Here is a 23,760-nt window from a genome sequence, read left to right on the forward strand (position 1 = left end):
TATTCTATTCTATTCTATTCTATTCTATTCTATTCTATTCTATTCTACTCTTTTTCCTATCTATCCTATCCTAAATTAGTGCCATAAAGCTAGGTATTCTTGTAGCCAAAAGCTATCTGTCTCTCTGTCAGTGCAGCCTCCTCATCCTATGATCCTAACATCATCATCAGAGTTTTAAATATATATTTAAAAAAAAAAAAAATAAAGAAAAAAGGAAGTAAAAGATTTTCATGTCAATACTGAAATAACTATATATATATATTATTTTTCCCCTATCTGGACACTGTTTCTTCACTTTATAGGAGCTTTCTCCTAATTTCCTAATTTAGATCAGTATGATGTCAGTCACCACACGCTGTGAGGAGAGCACATATCTTTTATTAGAGTGATGGAAATAGCTGAGGGAAAGAAGCAGAAAGCTTTCAGGCACATAAGCCCTTCCTCCTGGCCACTCCACGGGTTTGTGATCCTGAAAGAGTCTCTGTTTGTTGTTTTTGTTCTTCAAATATACGGTCAGCCTCATAAACGACACGATCTTCACTACAAAGTCTCTCTGGCTTTTATCTCAGCACCACGGCCACTACACATCTACTACAGAATCAGGTGTGCATCGTGGGTCCATTTGTTTCACGGTCTCTGTTGCATTAATGGTGGCTCATTTCAAAGCTTACTGTAAAATTCAGTAACTCAGACAGCACCAGCGCTATCAAAGCTAGTTTTTGCAAGCCTTCTGTTGTGTGGGTTATTTCACATCTAACAGGATGAATTCATCCTGTAGCTATTCCCTTGGTGGAGGTGTTAATAGTATTTCCCCTCTACCTGGGTACAGTTTTTTGCAAAACTTTGTAAAAATGAAGATTTTCCATTTTGGCAGTTTATACAGACATCAGCCAAACGGTTGTAAAGTTACACAGGGCAGGCAAGACACACAGACGGGTAGACCCACAAATGGCATGGGCATACAGGCAACACACACGAGGACAAGGTGAAAAAGAACACAAGGGAGGTATAAAATTAAAAATTAAAAAAAAAAAATATCCCCCCTGACTTTTAAAAATTTAAGTCCAAAAGGCAAACTGCCCGGAAAAGGTAATGGAAGAACGGTCTTTCTATCCGTCCTCACCCACCTGAATCTCTGCCTCACCCATGGGGATTAAAGGATCTCTCTCCAATGGCTTCTCTGGAGGGAGATTAATTTCATATTCAGTGGAAAACAAGAAAACTTCTCAGATTTCTCAGGGAAATCACGAAAGGCTGAACTTTCTTTTATCTCCTTGAGGATGTTACGTTGCCCATGTTCCTTAGAGAATTAGCTTAGGACAACATGAAAAACTGTTAAACAAATATAACATCTTGCCTGTACTGTCCCATAAATTATTATTATTGTTATTTTTTGTAAAACCTTGCTTTTCCCATCACCTGCTAACATCAGATATGTGAGTGAACAATGTTATCTTTGCAGATTTGTTCTTTTATTCGTCAGCCTGAGGTTAATATTCTGTAGTCCTGGGTCTATCTGAGAATTAACTTCATGTTAAAATAGAGGGTTCTTTTATACAGTATTTTTTTTTAGACTGAGACAAAAAGTGTGACAATTGTTCTCTTTTCCCTCCTCTGGAATGGAAATGCTCAAATGGATGACTTATTTGTTTCTGTTACACAGACTGAACTGTGGTCATGTCAAATTATTTGGTACCTGATGGATTCCAGTCCTTGTTCAGGGTGTCTGGGAAGGCATTGCAGAGCATATGTGGCTCTGACTGATTTCTTGTGCAGCAAGCTCCTTTCAGAGATTCAATCTCTCTGTCTCTGTCTCTCTTTAATTGCTGTTGCAATCAGAAAAGTGACCATGAATTGTTTTACTTTCCACATTCATCTAAGCTAAATTTTATCACTGTGATTTTTTTTTTTTAAGCCAGCATTATTAACATCATCAGAGATTTGATTAACAAGATCAAATGCTAACAAGATCCTTTCTCCTCATATCTTCATCAGCCACGAAGATTATTATATATTAAAAAAAAAAAAAAAAAAAAGCTAAATGACAGTGCTGTTGTTGATGCACTAGGCAGAATACTGTAACATCCACTGTATTGTAGCATAGCTCCAATAGCCTGCTGAGTCAAAAGGAGTGAGGAAAAAAAAAAAAGGAATGAACTAACCTAATGCATTTCAGTGAAATCAATCTGAGTCAACATCTCAAAGGACGAGACCACCAAGTGGTGAACGTTGATGTAGTGCCATAGGCTGAGCCTCTGCCAGTTTTGGCAGCTGCCAGTTTTTTGGCCTCTGCCAGTTTTGGCAGCTGAGCACCTAGTCCGCGGGGAGGAAGCTACAGTGTCTAGTGACACTTCATTAAGTCTGAAGGGACAGCGGTGAGGATGTCAAACCTGACATGCTTCTTCATTTGCTTAAATCTACTTGAAAAGCTGAAAACCTCAGACTTACTTTTCTTTGAAAACTAAAACTCTCTTTCAAAACAGTGCCAGTGCCTATAGCTTTGCTAATAAAATACAGACCTCAGCTCCAGGAACACTGGTTTCTGTTCCTGCTCATTTGATCTTGCTTGTTAGCCTTTCTCCTCACAGTACAGCAACTCACTTCAATTAAAGCTTCATTAAACAACTTTGCCGTAATCACCATATGTTACTTATATATTTTTAAGGCACAACTGTTATCAACTGATCAAAATACAAGTGGGCATTTTATACGCCTATATTATATACTGTACATAAACTAATTATAGTGTATTTAAATTTTCACTTCTCTCAGCGCGGACCAGAAGGGATTGCTGAAGTCATTTCTACATCCTGTTCACAGCTTTATCCATCTGTGGATCCTCAGCTTTGCAGTATCTGTGGTGCAACTGCTGGAGCTTCAGGTTTCAAAAACGGCCCAGGTGACCAGCAGTAGCAAGGAGGAGAGGATGACAAGATCAAGAAGAAATAAATAAAATAATAATAATAAAAAAACAACAACTTTCTAAGTGAAATAAAAGATCCCCTTTGATCTTCAATAATATCAGGAGACATAAGACTGCTGGAAAACAGCACTAACCCTTGTTGACCTGCATGTCTTTCAGAAAGCTATCTGTATAGGTTCATTATGTAGCATCATTACTTTTCAAACCCACCGTGTGCACCCAGTATTCACAACCTTGACTGCTCTGATACCTTACAGGTCTTAGGTTCTCCCTCTTATTTTGCTATTATGCAATCCAGAGGACAAGGCAGGCAAAGGCACTTGCCATGGGGATGGATGTGTGGGGCAGGCAGCGTTTTCAGCAGGAAGGAGCTCCAGCAGCTGCAACAACCATGCCACAGCTCCGCAGTCTGTCCTCACCAGCAAGCGCAAGCTGGATAACGTGGCACCAGTCCAACAGCCCTTCTGATGGCCATGCAAAATCATTTTCACAGCAGCGCAGTCCAAATGAAGAGGAGTTGGTGGAAATGACTGGGATTTTCTTGGCATACCCCATTATACAGCCTGTGGTTATGTGCAGATGGACCAGCTGATAGGGTTATACATTTCACATGATGCAAAAGATAGTAATGATATACAGCAGAGTTGTTTTCAATCCGCTATGTTTATACCTGAATTTATTTTTCATTTTTTTCTGGAGCCTGACTGAGTTTGACTCAAGAATATGACTGGTGCATTACAGAATAGGGTACTCTCTCAGATTGAGAGCTCCCCAAAGTGTAATAGTTCCATGGACCCATGACCCTGGCTCGGACCCTTGTGTGCACAAATACCATTGTAAAGCTCAGAGGCACTAAGAGCTGGATTGGGTACTCAATTAGACCACAAAAGAAAACTTATCTCCATTTTCCCTAAAAAAAAATAGCATAAATGTAACCTTGTTATGGAAATACCTATAGTATCCACCATTTAGATGCTGTCATGACAGTACAAATGCAGAGTCTGGGTTCAGAAATAGTTAATACCAAAGAAATTTCCTTTTTCTTTACTGATGAAGGTCATCTGATACAGTTCTGGCTGTGTCCTGCTGGTCTTCTGAAGATTCAGTAAATGACATATATGAATTATTCCACTGCTAAGTAGATAAGAATTGTTTTTTTATAACCTGATAACGTGCTCTTGCTCCTGATGAAAATTGGGTGCTGTATCTGGATTCCTTGCTTGTATAGGAAAGACGCATTTTAATAAAAGAGAAAATAATTTCCCAATTTTTCTGGGGTAGCCAAAAAGAATATATGTGTGAAGAGGAAAGAAAAAGAAAAAGAAAAAGAAAAAGAAAAAGAAAAAGAAAAAGAAAAAGAAAAAGAAAAAGAAAAAGAAAAAGAAAAAGAAAAAGAAAAAGAAAAAGAAAAAGAAAAAAGAAGAAGAAAAAGAAAAAGAAAAAGAAAAAGAAAAAGAAAAAGAAAAAGAAAAAGAAGGAGAAAACAGCATGTATTTTAAACCTGAGAAAACTAGTCTGTGTTTTATTAGCTATAATTGCATTTAGACATATTATTAGTACTTATTGTTTGTGTTGCAAAGAAAACACTAATCTAGATAAATTAACACTTTGTGTATCCTCCAAAAATGTATCCAACGGATGAGCAAGGTACTTGCTGAGGCAAAAAAGCTAATCAAAACTGTTCTCCAGATTATCTTTAACAAGCCAAATGGCATTGTTTTTCTTCTTCATGGTGCTTCAGACTTGTAGCACAGCAGAGAACCCTGCAAAGCTTCACTTGTGCAGGAGCCATACATAGGATCACAGGATAATTCAGGCTGGAAGAGATCTCAGGAGATTTCCTCTCCAATCTCCTCCTGAAAGTAAGGTCTGCCACCTTGTCCAGGTGGAATAAACCCCATGGTGCAGGGCTTTGCATTTGTCCTTGTTGAATTTTGGCAGATTCTGGCCAGCACATTCCTTCAGCCTGTCCAGGTCCTTCTGGATGGCAGCCGTGTCCTCAAGCATATCAACTGATCCTCCTCCAATGAGGAGTCATTGCGAGTGCAATCTGTCACTTCTTTAGCATCACTGACAAAGATGTTAAGCAAGACAAGTCTCCAAATATCACTGCAGCACTCTGCTTACTACAGGTCTCCAGGTAGTGTGACCCACTGACCACTATCTTCTGAGTCCAAGCATCCAGTTCTTGCATACAAGTTGTCCACCTACCCAGACTGCAATGTCCTAACTTGGACACAAAAATATTGTGGGTACAATATTTAAAGCTTTGCTACCATTGAGGAAAATTACATTTCCTCTCCCTTCACCCCTGTATCAAGTTATTTTATCGTAGCAAGCAATCAGGTTGGTCAGGCATGATTTACCCTTGGTGAATCCATGCTAATTGTTCCCAGTCCATGTGCAAAGTGCCCAGCGCTGAAGTGGAATAGAAGTGTTTACCAGCCCTTCTCCCCTTGAAATGAAACAAGACAGCTTTACAAGGCATACAGCAGCAAATGATTCTTTATGGCAGCACTAATATATACCGGAATATAAGAAATGCAGATCTTTGCCTCTGCCCATACTATGCTGAATAAGGAGCATAGATTTTTTGCTTGTCTCTCCCATCTCATAGCATGTAAATGCAAGCAGTTTGTTGTCAGTTAATATGTTCCCTGTTTAGAAACAAGTGACAGTTTAATATAGGGTAGGAAGTAACATTCTTTGTTTGCACAGGAGAAAGATCAGATGCCTGTTGCGTTCAGTTGTTTAATCCAGTTATAGTCAGCGTGATAGGAAAATAAACACAAAAAAACACTTCACAACCAAGTCACAGCTCTGAGTTCACAGTTCAAAAAGGGTCACAGAGAGACAACAAAGACAATAATCAATGTAAAATCAAGCCTGCACTTGAAGACTGGTTTTCAACAGAAGGTTATGAGAAGTCAGACAGAAAACACAATTAAAAGGACAGTTCCACAAAATCAATGCAGAGCGACTCGGAACAGCTCTTAAAACCACATTAACCCATCTTCTTTTTGTCCTATTGAGAAGCTACGATACCAGGGAAAGCCAAGATTTCAAAAGGTATTTGGGAGCTAAGTGAAAAAAATTAAGCATTGAGAAATGTATGATGGGTAGAGGGAACATAACCCCAAGTCCCAGATACAGAGTACATGAAAATGTAAAGCTTTTTGAGAACAGTGACACCAGAGCTTCAGGACAAAACATCCATGGTTTTCTTAACCAGGTATTGTATGAGAAGGGGTGGGGAACAGCATATATCTGGGTAGTTAGCCCCTCAGGCAAGGGGGATAGAAAAAGGAACTAGGTTTGAATTTTGGGCTGAATTCAGGTGCTTGGGAGTCTAGTCCATTTGAAAGTCTCTAGGGCATTCCACCTGGCCTCCAGCTGCTAATCCAGAAGTGTGCAAGTCTTCCCTAGGCTCTTTATCTCATCTGACACACTCTCGGGATATCTTGGAACGACTGAAATGGCTCAAGCAGTGCTAAAACTTTTGGTTAGAAACTGAATTGTTCTTCAGCAATGCGTCCTGGACTGCTCTAATAGTGATGAGACATATTGGTTAGCATTAGATGCCACTATGTCTCTTGAAATCCCCAGTTTTCCAAGTAAACAAGAAAATAAAAGAAATACAGGAAAGAAATACAAAGGCTGATAATCTAGTGGAAGCCCAGGACAAGGATCCAATTGCCACATCAGTACCAGTAAACTACACAGTACCCCAGCACTACACTGCAACCGTTCAGAGAATTAAATTGTTAGAATAACCTGAGCAGTTTTGGATCGGGCAAATGAACAATTTCCCAGATTGGAAAAAAAAAAAAAAAAAGAAAAAAAAAGAAAAAAAAGAAAAAAAAAAAAAAGAAAAAAAAAAGAAAAAAAGAAAAAGAAAAAGAAAGAGAGAGAGAGAGAGAGAGAGAGGGTGAGAGAGAAAAATGCAGATTTAGCTGAATAAGGCTTTTCCTAATGGTGTTACAGGACCTGGAAGCATTACAGCTAATTGAGCTTACTGTTCATAGAGCAGACACACAAAGGTCAAGTTGTCTTAACAGCTTGTACACTGTCAAGCTGTATTTGTTCTTGAATACATGCATCAGTCCTTTCCACCCCAAGAAGTAATGACTGAAGTGTATCAAGCTCCAAGAACCTTACTTAATAGCTGATTCCTTTTTATGTTCTCGTAAAATAGATAAATAAATGCTGGCAGCAAATACCAAATACACCTCAGCTGCCACTGTGTTGGCACAAAGAGAATTACACATGCTATTTTGTGTTACTTTTCTGAAAAAAAAAGAAAAAAGAAAAAAAAAGTTTTGTTGTGAATCCCTACAGCTTAGGTATGTGAAGGGACAATTAAGTAATCTTAATTAATCTAGCCTGTCTGCCTTTGCTTCACACATTTCCTCTGCATCAGGTATAAATCACTTCCTTAGAGAAATCGTTGAGTAAGGCATCTACCGAGGACTGGAATACATCAGAAGAACACTGATGAAAAAACACTGTTCCTTTGGTAACATCCACCAGCTGTTCATTACACTTACTGTTAGAAATAATGAAGTATGCGTCTTGCCTCCACCTGGAAAGTGTCTGGCTCCAGCTTCTAGAAACTGATTCTTGCTATGTTTTCCTCTCTGAGAACCCTGAATGCTCAGTATTTTTATTTTTTTTTTACAAGGACCGTACAAGTACAGTGTAATAACGTTTCCTCTCAGTCTTCATTCTTATAATCTATGCACACTTCTAGTTCCTTCAGATGTTGTATTGTTTCCAATCTGGATTTTTTAAAATGTAACAGAGGAGATGTCTATTCTTGACTATTATAATGCAGAATTAAAACCTCCTCTCACATCCTATGAGACAAGATTCACTTGTCCTAGATGTCTACTGGGTGGAAGAACTTCAGAACTAGTTACCCTAGGCTCCCTTTTTTTTTTTTTTTTTTTCAGTGGGGAGAGACAGGCAAGGACAAGATCGTTGTGGACCATCTCAGCCAGGGATAAATGTTGAAAATAGATGGGACAAACTGTGCTCTAAATGTGCCTGTTTCTGTGCACTGATTGTAATGAAAGCATTGACTGTACATGTGAATGCAGGCTTTTACACTGAAGGCATCTTAAATTAAGTGAGATAAATCACATCTGCTTGACTGCTCTTCAGGGAATATATCCAAATATATCCTATATGCAAAGATATAGGCCTTGTGTTACAGCAACACAATAACAGCGAAACAATGGCAAGAAAATACCACAGTCATGAGGCTCAATAACAAACTCAGGCACTCGAGGGAAAATTTCTTCTTCATTTTTACTCTAGTGCATAAGTGGAGAGACTTGTCCCCTGAACTAGCTCACTAAAAAAAGATGTTTTATCTTGAGAGGTAATTAATCCTCATAAATGTAATTTCAGAATCTGGACAGACCAGAGGCAATGAACAGCATTCATTTCACTGGTGTTTTAGCCACGACTTCCTGGGTACTCCCTTCTGAACCCCTAAGCCATGCTGATCCTGGCTCTCAGTCTTGGCACCAGTGATTGCTAAATTGATTATCTTCACTCACAGGGCTGGAAAGGCATTATTTAGTTTTCTTCAAACTTTAACTCCCTCACACTGTATGAGAGGCTGCCCCTTCCCTGAGCTATTTCTGTTCCAGCCTGACAGGAACAGTAACTAAAGTGCAGGTCTATTGATTAAATATCCTTATTTTTTCCCCTGTAACAGCCTAAGGCATTTAATCAATATGGCAATGCCCCATATCATGGACCAAAGGCACAATATCCAGTCATCATAAACTGACTCGAAGAAGTGGTGTAAAGTGATTTTATAACCTGACACCTGCTGAAATGTCCATTCGCGGTGGAATAGATACATACATTTCCTTCCACAAGCCAGTTACATAAAAAGAACTAAACTTCGCAGGGAGCAGCTGAATAGTTTCGGTTTGGCAGAAAAAAACCCTGTGACATTATGATTTCACATACATCAAAAGGACACAGGTTTTGCTGCAGAACATCTATGCAGCATGCCGTATATTTTCTAAAGGTGATGCACAAATGGATCCCAAGAGGAGAAGAACATGGCAGTCTATCTCACACACTCATATGGCTCCGGCTCCGGTAACGGCTGAACTGCTCACAAACTTGCTATTTTTCTCAATGTAATTCTCCTCACAACTATTTTTTTTTTTTTTTTTGAGATCATAGAGTGTGCTTGTCATTAGGACAGTAGATCTGATCTGATCTGCGTTGAAACATTTTTTTTTTTAGTTAAATAATGCTACTTAGGGTCATTATTTTGGGGGCTATTTAGATACTGGTGAATGCCTTGCTGCAGGCACAACTGTTTTAAAAACAAACAAACAAAACAAATCATAGCACTAATTAATTCACTTGGGAAACCACGAGGTACCCACTGTACATGTTATTTTCCTATCAGTTACATTTCATCAAGGAGAACCATGCATTCCTCCATACATTCATTTACCTATATTTAAACAAGTATAAAAATAATAAAAATACACCTACAGCTTTATTGACACATCTTTCCCACAGAAGGTCTGCCTCATGTCACTGAGGTCAAAGAGTCTGCAGCACAGCAATTATTTGAATGAAATCCTCCAAATTTACCATGGAGTTATTTATCTGCTTTCCCTTGTTTGCCTGTCCCATAGATATATTTTTTTTTCTTTCTGCAAAGCAAATAGTGGAAATAAACTAATGGTGACTGTTGTAAGGGACAGTATGTAAAAACTTTTTTTGTTGTTGTTTTAACTCAGAACTTAGTAAAAAAATTAAAAATAAAAATAAAAAAGGTCATCGTAGTACCAGTGTTTAAGGTCATAGTTCATGTGGGAAGAGCCTTAAGTGGTCAGCGAACACGGTCTTTTGTCAGTTTTGGCAACAAAGCCTGCTAATTAGAAAAACTCAATAGCTATCAGCAAAACTCAATATTTATCAGCTCAATGCTCCAGCAATTTAAGGTTAAATAACTTTCTATGGAAATCTTAGGACAGAAATCAGTTGATGTAAGACCCATGAAAGACTGAACCCCAAAGGTACTCTGGTAGTCACTAGGAAAATCTACATTTTCCTGAAAATTGTCATCCATTTTACCAACAAAGCCACGAAAAATAAATTCAATAATTCTCAGTCTTGACCATAATCATGACTCTGTACTGAAAGAGGAAAATTTTAAAAACTTCTGCAAACTTGGCCATGGGGAAAGGTGAATGTTTACACACTCTTCCACTTCCCTCCAACTGCTAGTTTAGACCTTTAGGACAAGAATCTCCAAGATTAAATCTGATCTGTACAGTCATAGCATAGACTCTCTATTGAGGGGAGAAGAAAAATTCTCGTTACTAAGATGTTTACATGGAAGAGCAAGATTTAATGCCAGCTTGCATGTCTCTTGTGGTATCTTCTGAAAGCCATCTTGGGAAATCCAACATAGTGGTTATGAGAGCTAGAATATCCTGACAGATCAGCACTAGACAGAGATACCACAGATTCTGGAGGCAGAACAGCTGCATCAGACACCTAACAATGTAGGAAGTCAGACACTTCAGCAAAGTCTAGTAGCATCAGCACAATGGATTCCACTGATCTTGCCATCCTGTCTTCTGTATGAGCGTGAGCATATTTACTTCTGTTACTGAGTGCAACTAGGGTTATGGAGGGTATGAAGGTACATAGTGTGAAGTGGACTCACTAGATCTTAGAAATCTAAAAGACAGGTGATTAATCAAATTAATTGTCCTCAAGAATGTAAGTCATTGCACCCTGAAGTTGATCTTAAAAATGGGGAGGATGACTCAACTGCTAAGGCACTAATTTTTCTCAAGTGATGATGAAGCAAACCTTGACAATCAGGTGAGCACTGGTTCAGAGGGAGATAAATCTGGCCAACCTAGACATTCTCATTCCTCTTTACAGTCAAGAAGAGGAAATAGGTTTTCAAAGACAGCCATTCGCCTGATAAATTTTAGATGTCTCCTGTGGGATTGAGATGAACTTCTGGAGCTTTGTAATACTAAGATTGGTATTTCTCTGTGAGAAAGAAGAAACATTAGAGAAAGGATTATAGAAATTACAGGTCACCATGGAAAATCACAGAATTGAAGGGGTTGGAAGGGACCTTGAAAGATCATCAGGTCCAACACACCTGCCAAAGCAGGTTCCTCAGAGCAGGCTGCCCAGGTAGGCATCCAGACGGGCCTTGAATATCTCCAGAGAAGGAGACTCCACAACCTCCCTGGGCAGCCTGTTCCAGTGCTCCGTCACCCTCACCGTGAAGAAGTTCTTTCGCATGTTGGTGTGGAACTTCCTGTGCTCTATCTTGTGGCCGCTGCCCCTTGTCCTGTCTGTCCCCTTCTGGCGTGTCAGCCACTCCTTCCAGCTTTGTGTCATCAGTGTACTTGCTGAGGGCAGACACTATTCCCTCATCAAGGTCGTCGATGAAGATGTTGAACAAGACCGGACCCAGCACTGACCCCTGGGGAACACTGCTAGTCACAAGTCTCCAGCCAGACTCTGCACTGCCGATCACCACCCTCTGAGCTTGGCCAGTCAGCCAGTTATCAACCCACCTCGCTGTCCACTCCTCTGTCCCACACCTTCTCAGCTTTGCTATCAGGATGTCAGGGGAGACAGTATTAAAAGCCTTGCTAAAGTCAAGGTAGATGACATCTACTGCTCTCCCCCCATCTACCCAGCTGGTGATGCCATCACAGAAGGCAGCGAGGTTGGTCGAGCACAACTTCCCCTTGGTGAATCCATGCTGACTACTCCTCGTAACATTCTTCTCTTCCAATTGCTTGGAGATGGCATCCAGAACAAGCTGTTCCAACACCTTTCTAGGGACAGAGGTGAGACTGACTGGCCTGTAGTTTCCCGGATCCTCCTTCTTGTCTGGATAATTGAAGTCCCCCATGAGAACCAGCGCCCGTGATCTTGAGGCTACTACCAGCTGCTTGTAGAAGGCCTCATCAACCTCCTACTCCTGTTCTGGTGACCTGTAGTACACCCCCACAACAGTATCCCCCATACCAGCCCGCCCCTTAATTCTCACCCACAAGCTCTCCACTTGTCCTTCACTCTCCCCCAGGTGGAGCTGCGTACACCCTAATTGCTCCCTCACGTAAAGGGCTACCCCACCCCCTCTCTTCCCGAGCCTGTCTTTCCTAAGAGGATATAGCCCTCCATGACATCATTCCAGTCATGCGAGCTGTCCCACCACGTCTCAGGGATCGCAACGCGATCGCGTCCCTAAGTCTGAACACAGAGCTCGAGCTCATCCTGTTTATTTCCCATGCTCCGCACATTGGTGTACAGGCACTTTAGGGAAGCAGCAGGCGCAGTTACCCCTGGAGGGATGCAAGAAGAAGATTCCGGACAGGGGATCAGGATTGTTACCTTCTCTGAGGAGCCCTCAGACAATACTATGGGCCAACTGAGAGGTTTTTCCCTACTATCTTCAACAGTGACAGCAGTGACAACTTCCCCCAGCCCTCCTCTGTCACTTTTAGCTCCCCTCCTTTCCCCCGTCAAACCTAGTTTAAAGCCCTGGTAATCAGCCTAGAGAGCTTGCTCCCCAACACACTTGTGCCCCACTTGCTGGGTTGGAGTCGGTCAGCAGCCCACATACCCGGCTTCACAAAATAATGCCAAAGATCAAAATACCCAAATCCTTGGTCCAAACACTATCCCCTCAGCCAGTCGTTCACCTTTCCCGTTCTCCTTCTTTCTGGGTCTCAGTCACCCAGTGGGAGGACAGAGGAGAACACTACCAGCACCCCCGATCCCTTCAACAACCTCCCCAAGGATGCAAAGTCCTTTTTAATATTCCTCATTTTTCTAGTTGCAGCTTCCCGGGATCCAATCTGAATGTCAACAAGAGGATAGTAGTCCTCCAGTTTAACGAGCTGTGTCAGAGCCATCCTAACGTCTCTGACACGTGCCCCAGGAAGACAGCACAGCTCTCTGGATAGGTTAGCTGGGCAACAAACGGGAGCCTCATTGCCCCTCAGCAAGGAGACTCCGATCACTAAGACTCTCCGCTCTTTTTTTGTGGCACTGGTTGTGATGCAGTGCCCCGTCTGGCCCCGCTCCCTATGCTCAGTACTTCCACCAATCTTGACACGCTTCTCAGGGTTGCTTCCCAGCTTCGAACTACCGTCCAGACCCTCAACCTCTTCCTCTTCCTCCCTGAGAGCCTCTAATCTATTACCCAGGGACACCGTGGGGGTTGGTGGCACCGTGGGTGTTGGGGGCAGATTTCTTTCTGTTTCAAGCTGAGACAAGAGTCCAGCCCCTTTTCTCTTGTGAATAGTAAAGCCCTCAAGCCCTCTGTCCTGCATGGGATCAGCTGGGTCAGCTACTACCCCTTGCAGGGACTTAGGAGGAGGCTACTCGGCATCAGCAGGGGCAGGTTGACACCTCCTGTCACCCTCAGCGACTCCCAGGATCCCCTCAGGCTGCCGATTTCTCGCTGCAGCCCAGCCACCTGCTCGAGGACGCCTGCACCCATGAAAGCCCTCTCTTCCCTCAGGACCCTGGTGGGCCTCCAGATTCCGGAGCTCCCCGCAGTCACCTGTCTGGACTGCCACTTCCCCCCTCAGGGGATCCTCCTGGGTGCCCACGTGAGCCCAGAGAGGCAGCATCTCCTCCATTTGGGTTGCTGCCTCGGACCAGCCGCTGCGACGGGTGCCCACCATGGTGAATTCTAGGTGCAACAGGGCAGAGTTCCCCGAGGAGAGGAGGGGAGGGGAAGAGAAGGGGAGGTGGGCTCTGACTAAGCGGCTCTGTGCCGCGTTACTGGGGGGGTTGGCTCCGTTTGTCTTCCTGCCAGGAGCCCTCGCTGCAGCCTATCCGCGCAAGGTCCTTGCGAAAAAAGTGACCAGAGTGATAAAGTTTGCCAGTGACACCAAGCTGTGTGCTATGGTCAAAATGGGGCCTGGGCAGGCCTTAGAGGTGGGCCTATGCGAACCTCATGAGATTCAACAAGGCCAAGTGCAAGGTCCTGCAGCTGGGCTGGGGCAATCCCAAGCACACATACAGGCTCGGTGGAGAGTGAATTGAGATCAGCTCTGAGGAGAAGGACCTGGGAGTACTTATGGAGGAAAACCTGAACATGAGCCGGCAATGTGTGCTTGCAGCCCAGAAAGCTAAGCATATCCTGGGCTGTACCAAAAGCAGTGTGGCCAGCAGGCTGAGGAGGGGATTTTCCCCCTCTGCTCTGCTTTCATGAGACTCCACCTGGAGCCCAGCATTCAGCTCTGAGCCCCCAGCACAAAAAGGACATGGAAGTATTAAAACAAGTCCAGAGGAGGGCTACAAAAATGATCAAGGGGCTGGAACACCTCTTCTATGAAGACAGGCTGAGGGAGTTGGGGTTGTTCAGCCTGGAGAAGAGAAGGCTCCGGGGAGAGCTTACAGTGGCCTTCCAGTGCCTAAAGGGGCCTACAGGAAAGCTGGGGAGGAACTCTTTGTCAGGGAATGTTGTGACAGGACAAGGGGAAATGGCTTTAAACTAAAAGAGGGTAAATTTAGATTAGATATTAGGAAGAAATATTTTGCTGTGAGGGTGTGAGGCACTGGCACAGGTTGCCCAGAGAAGCTGTGGATGACCCATCCCTGGAGGTGCTCAAGGCCAGGCTGGATGGGGCTTCGAGCAACCCGGTGTAGTGGGATGTGTCCCTGCCCACGGCAGGGGAGTTGGAATTAGATGATCTTGAAGGTCCCTTCCAACCGAAACCATTCTGTGATTCTACATGAACAGCGTTTTGTAGAATAACATAGAGAGGACATAGTGAGGATATGAGCTGGTGATGATTGTCCTGTCCTACACAAGTCATCCTGTCCAGACTACTTGACGCACACACCTCAGTGATGATCTTGTTATGATTATATGGATTATAGCATGTGGGTGCTCAAGTGTGAGCAAAATCTATGAGACAGTGAGTATGAGTGAGAGCTAGTCACTGAGATAAATTTTGTTTAAAATAAATATCACTTCCATGTTTCGTTGCATTGATTCCCTAAAAGTTGTGCTGTGAAAGTATCTATTTCTGTTCCCTGACCACAAAGCAAGAGTAGGCAACCATTTCAGATGTAGACTAGCTGAGTATTTCTGTCTTTTGTCAGGTTAATCCCATTCTTCCCCTACAAAAAATAAATTTAGTTGAATTCCACATTTACATGCCAATTTCTCAACTCTATAGTGGGAGAAATAGTATATCCTCTTCTCCTATCCTCAGATTAATTAATTACACCAATATGATGATGTGCTCCAGCACTTTGTTACACAGCCCACAACGGTGCTTGAGGTGAAAGAGTAAACGTGTCACCTATAGGTCTTCATGACCTTAGAAAATGCCACCCAGTCTGGATAAAGAGCGGCAATCCATGTGCAAGTATGGAATGAATGAAAAACAAAATTTACAAAAAGACTGTGAGTTCCTTGAGATTATTTCAATTTATGCACTTATAAAGAGTGTTTAAGGAAATATTTCTATACCTACATGTGTAATTGTCAGGCTGGAGTGATATAAAGTTGAAAAATAGCCTATGATGCATTTACATTTTATGTGCAATGATCTCTTTATCCTTTGAACAATTTTCAATAGCTCAAAACGCCCTTTCCACCCCAGCCTTACATTTGTTCTGTGAGAAGATACAGGTTTAAATTTTTGTTCAAGGTCATTTTCCTATTTTGCATTAATGTTAACATACAACAGAAATACAGGAAAGAAACTACTGTATGTGAGATGAGGGGATGAAGATACATCGATTTAAAGGGACTTTACAGAAAACCAGCACTTTCCTTTTAAAAGAAAAAACAACAACAACAACAAAAAACCAATTGCATTTACAGTTCTCAGAAGCACAGCAGGGATGGTACATAATGCCATGTACCAAAGTACAAATTTATAAAAATCTGATCAGCTGAATGACATTTGCAAGAATGCTGCCTTCAAGGGAGTTCTGAGTTGTTAAGGTCCATTGTAGCATTTAATGAAATACAGCTCCTGATAATTTAATCTGATGCGCCTGAAAATTAAAAGTGTAAGCACTCTGGGGGAGGGAGGGAGGGAGGGAGCTGATGCCAGTCACAGAGGGTGAAGTTCTGCTTTCAGTGCCTTGAAGATACAAGTGTACACTGGAGTAAGTACTGATTACTGCATTTACTCCAGTAGTACTGTAGAAGAAATTTGAGCCACGTTTGTCACAGAGAAACAGTAACTTATACCTTATTTTCTTTCTTCAGTCTTCTTCCTTTCCAAAAATTTACTAGGGAAGGGAAGGGAAGGGAAGGCAAGGGAAGGGAAGGGAAGGGTAAACAGAGACCAAAATTTAGCATTATTTAGCTGTAAATCCAACTACTTAAACCACAGTTTTGCTTGGTAACTAGTACAGATAACAAGGATACTTTGCTTATCTGCTGTGTTTTGCTCCTTCGTTTTGGCCATTTGATCCTTCTTTTTGGATACACAACACCAGACACCTCTTCTAATAAAGACAAGGAAATACTTTGACGTTTGCCTTTTCTGGACCATTCTTCCTTGGGAGGTGGGCTCAGATGAAAATAGCTACCCCTTGTTTTTTAGTTATGACTGAAAATTGGAAATAAGCACAAGCAGATGTAATTACGGAATTTATGTGGAAAAAAAAAAAAAAAAAGAAGAAGCTTCAAGATAAAAGAGAAAGGAACAATTGTTTTAATCCTATTATGAGCTTCATTAATGCAATTAAAGAACCTTATATTTCAATTAGGCTCTGTTTCAAGCTGCTTTACTCAAAGGCACTTCTCCCCCCAGTACCACCCTTTAGCATACTAGATATGACACACAGTTTGCACTGGTAGTACAATCCTTCTGTCACACTTAATCTAGCAGGAATTAGGTTCTTTAATAACTTCCATAATTTGGGCCTAAAGGATTTAGAAATGCCAAACAAGGATACAAGTAGGATACGTCACAAGGCCAGATTTCTTTACATAGTGTGGGACAGCAAACAAAAGTGTTCTTCTATTTGAAGGTCGCAAAGCAAGCAGAGGAATGATTTTCAGTGAACAACAAACTGAGGTTGCATTTGGTTAGCCAAAAAGCATCGTGGATTTTGTGTATTTTTTCCTGTTTGTGAAGAGAAGGGCTGCGTCTCCCCCTCTCCAGAAAAAATGAAGGAGGATTTGCTGAGGCTCAAAAACCAGCCTTGAGACAGCGTATGAATCGTGGCTGTGACAAGGCTTGTTGGTGGTGGGCAGTATGGGCAGTGGGTTTCTGGCTTGAAGAAGAGGAGGCAGCTGCCTGTTTTGCTCAGTGAAACACTCAGGAAGGTGTCAGGGTTGAAAAAAAACATAGATTATTTTGCAGCATTATTTGCAAAATTCACTGCCAAATTTTTGACTATGAAGAAATGGGGTAGAAGGATAGAATGTAGAGGGGGTCTCACACCAACAGACACTAAAGGCCAAATAAGCAGAAGAAAAGTAATGGAAAATGGAGGCTCTCCCCTGAAAACTTTCTACATCCTGTACTCAGGCCAGCCCTGTAATCTTGGATGTAGACTCCAGTTTTCCTTCTCCATATTCACTGCACCCCAGGAGCTGATTCATCTTGGGCAACTGTACAAGGAGAGGAAATAACTCACCCTGGTTTAATCCTTTGTTCACTAAGACCTAGAAAACACCCCACCTGCACAGTAAACACCTCTTTCATTCGTAATTCCAATTGGCACTCTGAATATTGTTTGGTAAAGGATGGCATACATTTTTCATGACTGTTGGAAGGCCTGGAAGCTCCTCAGTTGCATCATTCTGTCAAATTTAAATGGGATTTTAAAGGCGAAACAGTGCCTTTCACAGTACCACCTCTGAACTCTACCTGAATAAGGGGTAAACAACTGAAGAACTTCACTGAGTGAAAAACAGGAAATCTTGTTGATTGTGAATGTGAGAAAAATGCTTAAGCGATGAAATATCAAGGAACTTCCTTCTTCCTAAGTGCTTCAAGGAGTCACAATTTTGCCAGTGATTCATCATGCTCATTCCTCAGTTTAAGGCAGATTTGAGTGTAAAAGCGCAAGGGGAAGGCAGCTTTTCACCCTGAAAAGCAATTTTCTGTTTGGTTGCAGGAAAAAAAAAAAAAAAAAAAAAAAAGGAAAGAGTGAGAAATAAAACCATGTATAAGTTTGGCCCAAGAGACCTTGCAGACCTGGGAATAAAAAATTTTAAATGAACCATTGATGCGCTCTGATGGCGAATGCCGTGAAGGAGAAATAATAAAACAAACAAAAAAGAGTGAGATTTAATGGAAGGTTAGCTTTATGTCAAGAGCAGCATCTGCTGCTGTGCACACAGGACATGAATTACAAGGGTTACCACATACTCAGTGCTTCTGGGTACCGGATGCTCACCAGCTGAGGTCACAAAGACATCTTCCCCACAGGGCAAGCTCTACTCAAGGATGTATACATACGAACCTCACTTGATTTTCATGCATTTGTCCAGAAAAGAGCATTACATAAAAGAATTGAATATTTTTGCTCATTTTAGGCAACCTGGAAGTGCTGACAGCTAAGCAGAGGAAGAGTCTGCTCAAATAGATGAAGAGCCACTAATGCCATTTGTCCCCTCCTCCCCTCTCCTGGAAATGGCAGGGATGGCTAAACCTTTTAGGAAACAGCTTTTGATTTACAGAAGCAAGGGTAAGGAATACAACATAATTCCATATGTTGAATTACGGATTCAGTATGTGGAGTAGTGATATATAAAACTATTTTGAGGGACTCATTTCTTCCTTCTGTCTTCTTCTTGATCATCAAAGGGGGACAAGTTGACTTGCTTTGTATGTAAATAAGTGAGTTTGGAGGAGAGCACCCACAGTTATAGGAAAGTTTGGTAAATAAGATCTACCAGCAGATGAAAAGCTTTGGAAAAAATGGGAGAAAATAGGGCCATGGGAGACAGGTTAATTGCCTGTAAATACAAATAAATAAATAAATAAATAAATAAATAAAGTCTGTAAAAAAAAGAGACATTTGTTTTATTTGTTTTAATATCTAGTGAAGACAAACCAAGTAGTAATGGACTAATTTCATGGTAGGGAATACTTAATACTTCACAAAAAACCACCACTTTCAGTAAGCCTGTCAAGCAACTGACAGGGCTGCTAGAGAGAAATAAAGAATAATTTTCACAGGGCGTATATAAAATTCTCATCTTTTTCTCTGAAACAGAGAGAATCAAATCAAACTAGCAAAAATGGGGGGATGATACCAGCTATTACATTTGGACCTTGCTGAACCTTTCCCTGCTAGGGGTGACTTAGGGCCCTCCGAGATGTTGATGGGATGGGTGATGAGACGGGTGATGGGATTTGCAACACAGTCCTCCACTACTGAAAGCAGAAATAAATAAATAAATAAATAATTCTATATGAATAGACGTGAGTATATAGGACGTGAGTAACACCTTTGCCTTTTTCAGATCTCTTGGGCGTAAGGCGGCCCAATACCATTTCTGTGGTTTAGTCTTAAGTAACTGGGATGTCTTAAGAAAACTATATATTTTCTGGATGCCTTGTGAACACGTCTGTACAACAAATCAAAGATCAGATCAAAGGGCTGGTTAAGGCTTTTTTTTTTTTTTTTTTTTTTTTTCCCTCTCTCGGGATTGAAATTAGGTATCTTCAATGATGAAATCAATTATTAAAAGGATACTGAAAAAAATGCAACTGAAGAAATCTTTTATTTTGGTTGAAAACTCTGTGTCTCACCTGCCAGTCCTGTCCAGCATGGACAATCCGTACCAACAGAGAAGTGCTACAAACATCCCACCACCAATGCTCCTTGGGGCATAGGCATCCATTTATCCATTTCCTCCTGCAGCCTCCATTCTACCAAGTCTCTGCCCATGGGGACATCAGCTCTGGGGACAGTAATGTCCTTTGTTGTCACAGCAAAATTCAACAGAGCTTAATCAATCAGAATCTTTTACCAGGTTGATATGCGATAGTGCTTTCAAGTACCAGTACATCAGTACATCTTGTTAGCAAGGTGATAAGCTGGAACCAGCTCAGCCATGGCAGGGTGCAAGCAAATTTACTCATTTTCTTGGGACCCTTAGGGAACCTGCAGTGGCACCGTGCGACAGAGGTTAAGCATGTTTTCGGTACTCTTGTCAACTACTGAAGCACTTCTACATCATGATGTTGTCTGTTAAATAGTTCCAAAGTTAACCAGACTTTGCAGGCTTCACAGATGCTTTGATCCTTTCCATGTGCAGCTCTGCCCCTAGTATATCCCTCCCCATCTTTCATCTTGCTCCCGGTGGGTTCAGTCACATAACAGGCTGGTGAATGACAAGGAGTCTGTTGGCTATCTCGGTGGGATGATCCAGGCTCAGACAGAAGTGGTGATTCCGGTGTTTTGTTGCTCCTCCTCTTCTTCTACGTAGCCATAGGCAAGGAAGTGAAATGACCGTGGCGTATGTTTGAAAATCCCTCTCTCTGTTATTTGGAGATAAGCAACCCAAAGGGATAGAAGATTGGTTACAAAATGTGAACAGTAGGTGAAGAGCCATAAGGTCAGTGCATAGAATCAAAACTATGTCTTCTCTTCTGCCTTCCGGTGATGAATCTGTCTTTTGTTTCCAGTGGTAGATCTGAAATGATCCTTTTTTGCCTTCTGGAAAGAAGTATTATGAGGACAGACTACTGACTTCTTTAGGAATTGGAACTGTATTTAGAAGACTGACCAGAAAAAAAAAAGAAAAGAAAAAAAAAAGGCAGCAAAACAAAAGCAAACAAACAAAACCATTGAACAAACAAACAAACAAAAAAATGAAGTAAAGTTTGCCCTGCAAGTGTATGTTTGTTTTTCACTGAAGAACCATCTGTGGATGGCTACACGGTGGTCAACATTTCCTCCGCCTCTGCAAACAAAGCATGTCCACCAGTATTTTATGATCTGTTTGAGAACATTCATTCAACATCCTCTTCCTATTGTTCAATCCTAATTGGCTTTGGATGCTAAAACACAAGGGAGGCTGCAGCAGAGCAGTAAACCAGTACCCATGCTGCCTGTCGCTGAAGGCAATGCTGCTGAAGGACACTGGGGATACATGCTGCAGAAGTAATCTAATTCCTGGTAGCCACTGGATGTATATGGTAATGGTTATTGATGCAGCAGGCTGCTGTGCAACACACGGTGTGCCGTAGCCCGCAGACACCGCAGGCATTTCACTACAGCTCCGCTCAGAAAGGCAACAGCTTGCGGGCTGAGAAAGTAGAAAGTATCCCTCACTTGGTCGGGAAGTAGCAGTGTCAGATGGTGGGATGTATTCTGCTCTCCTCATACCAGATTACTTCTGGTATCCTAATTCCATGATGCTCTTCCCAGTGCACGACGACGACATCAAGAGCAGAATCTGACTTTGAGGCTCTTCCACTGCATGCCGGAAAGTAATTACAGAGAAATGTGAATTAAAACAATGCAGGCCCTGATCCACTGGATTTTGTTTCTCACCTCCTGCTACTCCGTGGCCTCATTTTCCGCTGCACAGATCAATCTGCTGCCTGGTGGTGGGCATGCTGCTCTCATTTCCAAATCCTTCGACTTTTGGGTCTGACTTTATTGCATGCTGCTGGTCCACTGCTATGTTTAAACCTTCCTAATGTGCAATACTTAGAAGTTAATGTCCCTCCTGCCAACACGATTTGGCTTTATGCAAGCAGTACCTGTATTCAGCATTCTTTTTCTGTCTGAGATAAATTTCCAGGTGGATACGTTAATATGTCATGTCTTCCCCCTGTCTGTCCTCCAGCAATTAACGACCATCACCTATGTGATCGTGGTAGAAAAAGATTTGTTTCCCCGTTTTACTTGGGATTAGTCTCTGTCAGAGCCTAGGGGTCCAACAAGTGCCTCAGTCACCTCTTCAATGCAGCTTCTATTCTCTCTTCTTAGCACTGAAAAACCCAACCCTTTCATATCAAATCAAGAACTCCTTTACAGCTATGAAAAAGCAACAACAGTAGTAAAATAAGTGTAAAATAAATATCCTTGCTGACCACACTGCAGCTACTTCAAAGAGAGGGTGACAGCGAGGTGAGCTGGGAAGTGCCCTCACCAACAAGGGCTTGGTCTCACACCACCCGAGCATGAGCAGAGCAGGTCCGATGACAGTAACCATGGTCAGCCAAGGGCAGAGTGACCTCGAGATGTGTCTGTACAAGTGAGGTGGGTCCAAAGCCAAGCTGGAAGGTCAAACCAGCGAGTTTAATGCATTTGCTGCATTAAATGCTTTAATGCATCTCTCTTGCCATGCTTCGTGATGCAGCTTTGTCCTGTTCTCCCAAAGAATGACCCAGGTCTCCAGAAGCCTATGCCAAGAACCATTCCTCATGGACAACTTGGATGCTGTCACCTTCTTCTGGCATGGCAGACAATATAACTGCGGGGACACAATCAGCTGGTGGGGCCACAGGACAGCCCTCAGTCTTATTTCATTGAGTAGTATAGATGTTTTTCCACCTGAACAGCATATAAGTTTAACCTCTTCCTACAAACCCTCTTTATTTCCAACCCATGTGCTGGCCAAACATCATTATCTATTACTCTTCAAGGAAGGTGCCTTGCCAACCTAGCTCCCACACCCCTCACCTGTGTGGCTCAACAACGTCATCCAAAGCACTACTGAAAACATAATCCCTAATCTTAATGACTCCTGTTTGTTTGTAACCAACCACCTCTCTAACCAGAGTTGACAGAAGATGCTGAGTCTCACCACCTCTGTCAAAACAAATCAGTGATTTTGGTCCCTAAAGACGGTGCCTAACAGGAAGACACTTTTTTTTTTTTTTTTTTTTTTTTTGAGGGGAGGAGGTGGAGGAAGAGAAGAGGAGAACACAAATCAAAGAATGATTCATGGCTGCAACATTTTCTGATTAGATAATGATGGTTTGTGATACAATATGAACATGTCCTATTTACGTTGCACCTTGCCGTGTGATCTGACAGGCAAGAGTAAAAGCAATTATGCAAACACCATCCCTGAAATATGTTTCACAAGATACTGTTACAGATATCCGGTGCTGGAGACTCTAAAATCTCCCCAGAAAGTATTTCATGTTCCTTATCGTTAGGTAGTTTTTTCTTAGTATCTACCCTGATTCTTTCCTGCTACAATTTAAGCCCATTACTTCTTGTTCTTTCCATCTGTAATAAACAAAAAAAAGCAATGATTATTCTTTTCCTCTTTGGAGCAGACTTTTATGTACCCGTAGACTGTTATCATCCCCTCCATCTTGTCTTTTTTAGCCTAACCGACTTTTTTTTTTTTTTTTTTTAATCTCTCCTCCACAGTCAGGCTTGCAGGCCCTTAGAGCTCTCCTGCTGCTTTCCCACTCACACTAACTGGCCTGGGCTTTGAAATGAGAGCCACTGGATGGCACAGCCTTGCTGAAGCCTTTACCAGCACTAACAGAATTAAATGATTATTTCACTGAGAGATCATGTCTGGGTGGGTACCTGCAATTTGTCAATGTAAAGTTTTCTAACAGTCTTCAGAGAGGTTGCCCTGTTATTTGATATGGTAGTTCAGTTATGTTACATGGCATTGTATTCCTTTTAGGCCAAAGGAACTAGAACTTATAGAAAAATCGATCATGGCATTTTTGATTATATTGGTGATAGCTGAAAGCAGTCATTATTACATTCTTACGCTCCTAAATATTCAATAACAACCCCTTTATCTTTTAAAGACACAGCTGGGGAGAGGGTCAGGGGAAGTTTAGAGGCCATGAGAGGAATTCCAGATTCCTCCACTTAGAAAA

General features: G+C 41.9%; 1 protein-coding gene and 2 long non-coding RNA genes across 4 annotated transcripts in view; 1 reads left to right on the forward strand and 2 right to left on the reverse strand.

Annotated features, from left to right (window-relative positions):
- The window catches only part of LOC118161699, a 17,704-nt gene extending 4,064 nt beyond the window's left edge, over positions 1 to 13,640 (forward strand). The window contains exons 2-3 of the long non-coding RNA XR_004748132.1: positions 4,411 to 4,413; positions 13,476 to 13,640. This is a non-coding gene — a long non-coding RNA (uncharacterized LOC118161699). The remainder of the gene's footprint in view (positions 1 to 4,410; positions 4,414 to 13,475) is intronic.
- The window catches only part of TSNARE1 (t-SNARE domain containing 1), a 444,539-nt gene that overhangs the window by 132,881 nt on the left and 287,898 nt on the right, over positions 1 to 23,760 (reverse strand). The gene's annotated exons all lie outside the window — the stretch shown is intronic.
- On the reverse strand, positions 12,285 to 22,321 carry LOC118161697. Its single transcript, XR_004748129.1, has 3 exons — positions 22,293 to 22,321; positions 15,572 to 15,577; positions 12,285 to 12,541 (listed from the first exon to the last, which is right to left on the reverse strand). It is a non-coding gene; the product is annotated as an uncharacterized LOC118161697 (long non-coding RNA).

Source organism: Oxyura jamaicensis, chromosome 2 (assembly GCF_011077185.1).
Source record: "Oxyura jamaicensis isolate SHBP4307 breed ruddy duck chromosome 2, BPBGC_Ojam_1.0, whole genome shotgun sequence".
Lineage (NCBI taxonomy): Eukaryota > Metazoa > Chordata > Aves > Anseriformes > Anatidae > Oxyura > Oxyura jamaicensis.